This window comes from Solanum dulcamara, chromosome 5, assembly GCF_947179165.1.
Source record: "Solanum dulcamara chromosome 5, daSolDulc1.2, whole genome shotgun sequence".
Taxonomy (NCBI): domain Eukaryota; kingdom Viridiplantae; phylum Streptophyta; class Magnoliopsida; order Solanales; family Solanaceae; genus Solanum; species Solanum dulcamara.
The window spans coordinates 51,235,034-51,243,330 of NC_077241.1; the positions used below are offsets into that span (position 1 = coordinate 51,235,034).

Sequence of the window (8,297 nt, forward strand, 5' to 3'; positions counted from 1 at the left end):
TTTGGCAAAGGTCAGACCTTGTCAAATGAATGTTGATTATTTAGAATTGTGCAAAACTAAAATTGATAATTTATTGAAAAAGAATTTAATTAGACATTCTAGTTCTGCATAGTCTTGTACTGCTTTGTATGTGAATAAGCATGTTGAACAGGAAAGAGGTTTACCTAGATTAGTCATTAATTATAAACCTCTTAATAAAGTTTTAAAATAGATTAGATATTCTATTCCGAATAAAAAAGATTTATTAGATAGACTGCATGATGCTATCATTTTCTCTAAATTTGATTTAAAATCTGGTTAATAGCAAATCCAAATTTTTGAAATAGATAAGTACAAAACTGCTTTTAATGTACCTATGGGTCAATTTAAATAGAATGTTATGCCATTTGGTTTAAAGAATGCACCTTCAGAATTTCAGAAAATTATGAATAATATTTTTATACCATATACCAATTTCATTATTGTTTATATTGATGATATTTTGGTATTCTCTAAAAATATTGAATCACATTTTAAACATCTTGAATTATTTCAGAAAATTATGATTCAAAATAGGTTACTTATTTCTAAATCAAAAATGTTTATTTTTCAGACAAGTGTCAGGTTTTTAGGTCATAATATTGAAAAAGGTAAGATTAGCTTCTAAATTCTTTGATATTCTAACTGACAAAACTCAAATGCAAAGATTTTTAGGTAGTTTAAATTACATTTCTCCTTTTGTAAAGAATTTAGCTACATATACTGGAATTATGTATTATAGATTAAAAAAGGATCCTAAAGCATGGAGCGATCCATTTGACTTTGTAAAATTATCAGACTATGTTAAGAAATTCCAATAACCCCTAAGGTCCTGCTCAACACTTGGTATCAGAGCCATAGAAGTATTCTAATAATTTATTGAATGTTGTTATTTAACACTTTTTGCTTAAATTGTTTATTATGGATTGGTTTAAAAAATGAAAAATAGTTAAAAATATGTTAAAAGAACAGATAGATTTACCTGTTAACCAAGATTTATTAAACATATTAGATTTGATGGTAACAGTGAATTTTTACAGAAACTCAGTATTATCACTTCGCAAAAATTTTATACTAATATTACTCTACAAATAGGTTATAATTTTCGCAAAGAATTTGTTTCTTTGTTTGATAGTGGTGCAGATGTTAATTGTGTGCAAGAAGGGATCATACTTTCTAGATATTTTTCATAAAACTACCCAATGTTTGAGATCTGCTAATGGTAGTAAAATGAAATTACGTTATAAATTACCTGAAGCATTTCTATGTAATAATGGTGTTTGTTACCACAAAGTTTTATGATTGTTGAAGATATTTCTTGTCCCAAACTAGGTCTGAATATCCTTTTTAACTTGCTCAATGTATGCGGCAATAAGTTCTTCCTGGGTCAATAATCCACCCTTTTTAATTTGTAATTTTCTGGTGACTTTGGCAAAATGGCTTTCTTCTTCGGGAAGTTTAATCTTATCAAACCTGCCATGTTTAATAATGGCTTCGCCTATATCATTTAACAACTCCTGGACGTATAACTTGCCATTTTGATCTTTCTAGGTTAATTTTGACCAAAACTTTGTATGAAAGAGTCTCCAAATACATGGTATGCCATCTGAATCAACTGTGACTTCAATAGTCCATTTAAAAATCCAAGGGATAGAGAATTCCAAGAAAAAATTCATTAATGGAGTTTCTGGAATAATCTATCTTCTTTGTCTAATTCATCTATCTTGGGAGTTGCTTTAATCCAAAGAGAGTACTGGTCTAAAAATAGTGATGGTAAAATTGTGTTGGAGGGTCCGAAATTAATCACCATTTAACAAATCAAGTTGGAATTTTCGTACTTTTAAAAACCTGAAGATAAATTTTGATGAGCCATGAATGCTTATGGTCATCATTTTCACATAAAAAGTAGTACAAGACCATGCAGAATGATATTCTTTTTTAATCTATCATACAGAATTGCAGAAGCATCTGTTTCAACAGACTTTTTCCAATTTGGATTAGCTACTTTTCCTGAGTTTTGCACTTATTTGCATAATGACCAAATCTACAACATTTATGGCACTTAACATGCTTCTTATAATCTTTTTATCAACTTTTCATTTATATGTCAGATTTTTAGGTTATAATATTGAAAAAGGTAAGATTAGCCCGATTAACAAGAGTATTGAATTTGCTTCTAAATTTTCTGATATTCTAACTGATAAAACTCAGTTGCAAAGATTTATTCTCAAAGTGTGAATATCATAGCTTCTAATGAGATTCCTGATATTATCAAAAAAGCTGAAGAAGAAATTTTAAACCAGACAAGAATGATAGCGACCCTTTAGACAGATTTAGACAGCTACACAATGGACTTTACTGTGTCAACAGTGATTTTACTGTTGAAGCATTGAAAACGATGCCATTATTGTACACTTTAACTATTTAGGCACTGTGCATTACTGTTTGGCACTGTGACCTTTTTGACTTTTTAAATTTTACTGTTCATCTTCTTTTCTATTTAAGAATGCATTTCTGCATTCATTAGACAGGTTCCCTTACCCCTGTATCTAATTCTCTCTATATTTGTACTACTATAGTTTGTAATAGTGTTATATAAATAAAAAAAATGAAGTTTGAAGAACAACTCCAGGCAACTGGTGGTATCCAGGTACTTATTTCTTTCTTTCTTTTATTTATTTTTGTATAACTTAGACCTATGATGGGCTAAGTATTTAGGTTTTAAATAATAATTAATATAGATTGTTAGAATATAAAATGACAATGACTCTAAAATAAGAGCTTTTCTTTAGTGGGTTAAGGTTTTGGTCAGGTTAAAGTTAAAATAATTTTATAGTAAACTAAGCTTAAACCATGGCATTGATAAGCCCTAAAAGGGGTATTTCCTACATGGTTAGTAATGAATTAACGGGTTAAAAACCTTGTGATTTCATTGGCAAGTCCTGTGTGGCTGATGAAATCGCCTAGGGATGTTCCCGGTTGGGTTTTAGACGGTTAATTCGCGGCTTACATAAAATATATTTGACTTTATAAAATTACCAGACTATGTAAAATAAATTCCAATAACCCCTAAGGTCCTGCTCAACACTTGGTATCAGAGCCATGGAAGTATTCTAATAATTTATTGAATGTTATTATTTAACACTTTTTGCTTAAATTGTTTATTATGGATTGGTTTAAAAAACAAAAAATAATTAAAAATATGTTAAAAAAACAGATAGATTTACCTGTTAACCAAAATTTATTAAACACTTGGACGATTCCTAAAATAGATGTGCAGACTATTTATCAACTTGAAATTTTTGAAAAATATGCTAGTAGAACTACTGTTAAAACTAACGAATTGAGTTTTACAATTAAGGCTATTTACCCGCCCCAAAACCCTTTTATATTTCCTAATAATACAGGCCTCACCTTTTTGGCTTTTTAAAATTTTATTGAAAATGATGTCGCAAAAATTAGCATAAAGGAAATTAATAATTTGATTGCTCAAAATAATTATTTGAGTCTTTATGTTAAGGTCATGGTTGAACACATTAGTTCTCTTGATGCTAAACTTGAGCAATTAATCTTGCTAGTAAAAATCTTAAGTCGAAACCAACCTTCTGATATAGCTTCCACGTCGGAAAATTAGGTCATCTTTCAGACTCCTACTCATATCCAGCGTCCAATAGAGGTAAAGGAGTTCAAATCTAAGTCATTAACCAATTTAGAAGCACTTCTTGAAAAGAAATTAGCAAACTTAAATGCTAAACCTATTGGCATGATAGCCAACCCTCCAATTGAGGATGATATTTTTGAACTTAAGCCATTTCGATCCAAAGGCACTAAAATGAATTCTAAGTTTAAATCCAGTAGCAGATATGCTACTAAACCTTCTATGCTAACCTATTATTATCCTCGCCCTACTCCTCAAAATGTTCTCATAGAGGAAAAAGATTGGATCCAAACCAACATATCTTATAGTGGTGATCAAATTTATGAATGGAATGTTGAAGGCTTAACTGATAGACAAGTCTTCATTCTTCAATATAGAATGTTAATGTACGCTACCATTTGTAAATCTACAAATCACAATAATGACAATACCACTTGTAAAATGATAGTGGCAGGATTTATAGGCCAATTACGAGGTTGGTGGGATAATTGTTTAACAACTGAAGCTCATACGACTATCACTTCTTCAATAAAAAGAGAAGTAACAACAGAGGCAGTCGTCTCCAAAGAAGGAATATCTCAAAGATCAGTCGAGAATGTTCGACAAGATGTTGTTTATACTTTGGTTCTAACCATATTAGAACACTTAAATGGTAGATTTACCAACCAAAATGAGATTCTTAGAACACTTCTAAATGGACTCCGTTGTAGACATTTAGGTGAATTTAGGTGGTATAAAGACACCTTTTTAAGTCGAGTAATGGACTTGCCCGAAAGTAATAATATTCATTGGAAGACTAAGTTTATAGATGGCCTTCCTCCTTTATTTGCAGAAAGAGTTCAAAAAACTCAATGAGGAACTCATTCTGCTATTCCTTATGATGTCTTCACTTATGGCCAGTTAATTGACACTTGCACTCAAGACGGATTAAATCTATGCAATGAGCTTAAATTAGCTCAGCAATTAAAAGCAAAAAGCAAAATAGAAAAGTCTCAATTAGGAGATTTTTGTACTCTATTTGCTGTTGTAGGCCCTTCTCATAAATTGGGTAAAAAATTCAAAAAACATCATCGTTCTAGAGAAGATAGACCCTATAAGTATCGCCGGAATAAGGAAAAGTGTGAGGCAAAAAGAACTCACCGTAAATCTTCTAGATTTATAAAAAATTATTCTAAAAGAGATCTTAGCAAAATAAAATGCTACGAGTGTGGTCAATATGGGTATATTGCTCCAAATTATAAATTACAAAAACTAAAAAGCTTAAACCTTGCTGAAGATATTCATGATAAAATTTATGGTTTATTATACACCTCGGGTTCAGAATTAGATTTTTCCTCTGAATTCGAATCAAGTACTGAAGAATCTGAAAGTGAAGTTGCACTTAATGATTTTTCTGATACTGAGAATGAAGTTTCTCCTAAATGTGGTATTAATTGCACAGGTAATAATTTTCCTTGCAAAACTGATGAGTTTTATAAACTACAGTCTCAATTTCAAGATTTGAATATGCATATTATCACTTCTGATAATGTGATTGAACTACTGAAAGAAATTTCTGATGAACAAACTAGGAGCAAAATCATTACTATGGCTTCTGCAACCATTTCCCAGTCTAATAAAACTAAAACTTAAATTGATATTGATTTAAAACCATACTCTCTAATAGAAGTTTTGGCTCGTCTTGATACAAAGACTAATACCACTGTAAGAGATACTTCTTTGGATGATTTGAAATTTGAAGTTGAAAATCTTAAACAAGAGATTAAATCTCTCAAACAAAGTCAAATTATTCATAATCATCGGATTTCTCAATTAGAAAACCTTGATCATATAGTATCACCACCTTCTACTGATAAAGGAAAGGGTGTTCTTGATGAAGATGAAAAGATAGACGAAATTGAAACTCTTAAACATAATTCATTTTTAGGGATGTTACAGATTGTAACTGCTCATAGATGGTATATTAAATATACCATTTTGATTAATAATGAGTTTACTATTACTAACACAACTATGATTGACAGCGGAGAAGATGTTAGTTGTATTCAAAAAGGATTAATTCCTATCAGATATTTTGAAAAAACAACACATGCGGTTAAATCTGCATTCGGTCATGCCTTAGATATAAAGTATAAACTATCTAATACATATATCTGTCATAATAAAGTCTGTATTCCTCATTTCTTCTTATTGGTGAAAGATCAAATGCATCCTCCAATTATACTTGAAACTCCTTTTATTAATACTATATATCCTTTTTCTAAGATAGATTTCAAAGGATTTATAGCTAGTTATAAAAATAAGGATATCTCTTTTTCGTTTATAACTGAACCAGTTACTAGAGATATTAATGCTTTAATTGATATGAAATAAAAGCATGTTAATTCTTTACAACTGGAAATTTACAGTTTAAATATTCTGGATACATTAAAACCTACTAAGGTACAAGAAAAAATTAAATTAATTTCTAAATAATTAGCAATTGATATTTGTGCTGATCATCCTAGTGCTTTCTGGAATAGAAAAAAGCATATTGTCACTCTTCCATATGAAGACAATTTCAGTGAAGAAAATATTTCTACTAAGTCTAATCCCTATCAGATGAATAGTGAGTTAGTGGAATTTTGTAAGAAAGAAATTGATAATATTTTACAAAAGGGTTTGATTAAACCCTCCAAGTCACCATGGTCTTGTACGACCTTTTATGTTAATAATACTGCAGAAAAAGAACGTTGTATGTCTAGGTTAGTAATAAATTACAAACCATTAAACAAGTATTTAAAATGGATTAGATATCCTATTTCAAATAAAAGAGATTTATTATCTAGATTATATGACGCCAATATTTTCTCAAAATTCGACTTGAAATTAGGATATTGGCAAATTTAGATTTTTAAAAAGCATACTTATAAAACTATTTTTAATGTTCATTTTGGGCGATATGAATGGAACGTAATGCCTTTTGGGTTAAAAAATGCCCATCTGAATTCCAGAAAATAATGAATGATATTTTTAATCCCTATCTTGATTTTATCATTGTTTATATTGATGATAATTTAGTCTATCAAAGACATTTGAAACTTATATTAAACATCTTGATATCTTCAAAAGAATTGTGATACAAAATGGTTTGGTTATATCTAGACCCAAAATGAGTCTATTTCAAATGGAAGTTAGATTTCTTGGACATAATATTTGTCAAGGTAAAATCACACCTATTAAATGGTCAATTGATTTTGCTTCAAAATTTCTTGATATAATCATGGATAGAACTATGCTTCAAAGATTTTTGGGAAGTTTAAATTATATTTCTCCATTTTACAAAAATCTGCCTAGAGATTTATCACCATTATATGAAAGGTTAAAAAAGAATCATAAACTCCCTTAGACTGATAGTCTAACAGAACTCGTTAAATCAGTTAAATAGTGGGCTAAATCCTTACCTTGCTTAACACCGGCTAACCTAGCTTGGACAAATATTATCGAAACTGATACTTCTAATATTGGTTATGGAGGAATACTCAAACAAGTAAATCCCAACGATAAAAATGAATATCTTATAAGATTCCATTCAGGTAAATGGACCGAGGCCTAATGCAAATATGCAACAGTGGCCCATGAAATGTTGTGTATAGTTAAATGTGTTTTAAAATTTCAAGATGATTTATATAATCAATGATTCCAGATTAAAACAGACGTCCAATCGGTAAAATATATGTTTGATAAAGATTTTAAGCATGATGCTTCAAAATTAATATTTGCTAGGTAGCAGGCTCAGTTAGCCCCATTCGACTTTGATATTCAGTATAAAAAGGGAATTGATAATTCTTTAACAGACTTCTTATCTAGAGAATACCTGACAAATTAATCATGCATTATTTCACAGCTTTCTTTGAAGATAAAACCCTTATAACAATCTTAAAGGCTATCCCTTTAGGAGAAGATATTCAAACCAAGATTTTGGACAAAATCATAGAAAATATTATCACAGAAGAAATGGAATTATTCCACTTCTCCATTCATTCCTATGAGGACGATGAAGGTCCTTACTATCTTGATATAGATGATTTCTTTGAATATCATTAATGGTTTATATTTGCAGATATGGAAGACCCACCATGGTCTATAATCAGAAGAAAAAATACTACTCGAGCTAGAGGCAGGGGAAGATCGGCCCCTTCACCAAGGCCATCATATGGCTCATCATCATCTAGCAATTTTCTTGTTCTAAGAATGGGTAACAAGAGTTTGATAAACTCCAGGGTCGGTGAAACCTCTTCATCAACCCAAAAGGAAGATATTTCTTCATCAATATGGAAGATATTCCAAAAAAAAGTCCATTATATGGACAACTGAAAGCATACTTGGAGTCAAAGACAAAAATATACTTTTGCTACAATAACGAAAGAAATCGATGATAACAAGAATTATGAAGAAGTACCCACAAAAGAAATAATATTTCTTTTAGAAAATTCTGATATTTAGAGGCAAGATAAACCCTAGAAGATTTTCTAGCGATACTTGGTATGGGGATTATATTTCCCAAGCGATTCATACAAGACTCGAACATATTATGAAACAATCTTGATCAAAACAGAAAGTGCTGACTTCCAACATTTTA

General features: G+C 30.2%; 1 pseudogene; it reads left to right on the forward strand.

Annotated features, from left to right (window-relative positions):
* The first annotated feature begins 2,626 nt into the window (after positions 1-2,626).
* LOC129890588 (uncharacterized) lies at positions 2,627-7,833 on the forward strand (annotated as a pseudogene).
* The last annotated feature ends 464 nt before the right edge of the window (positions 7,834-8,297 follow it).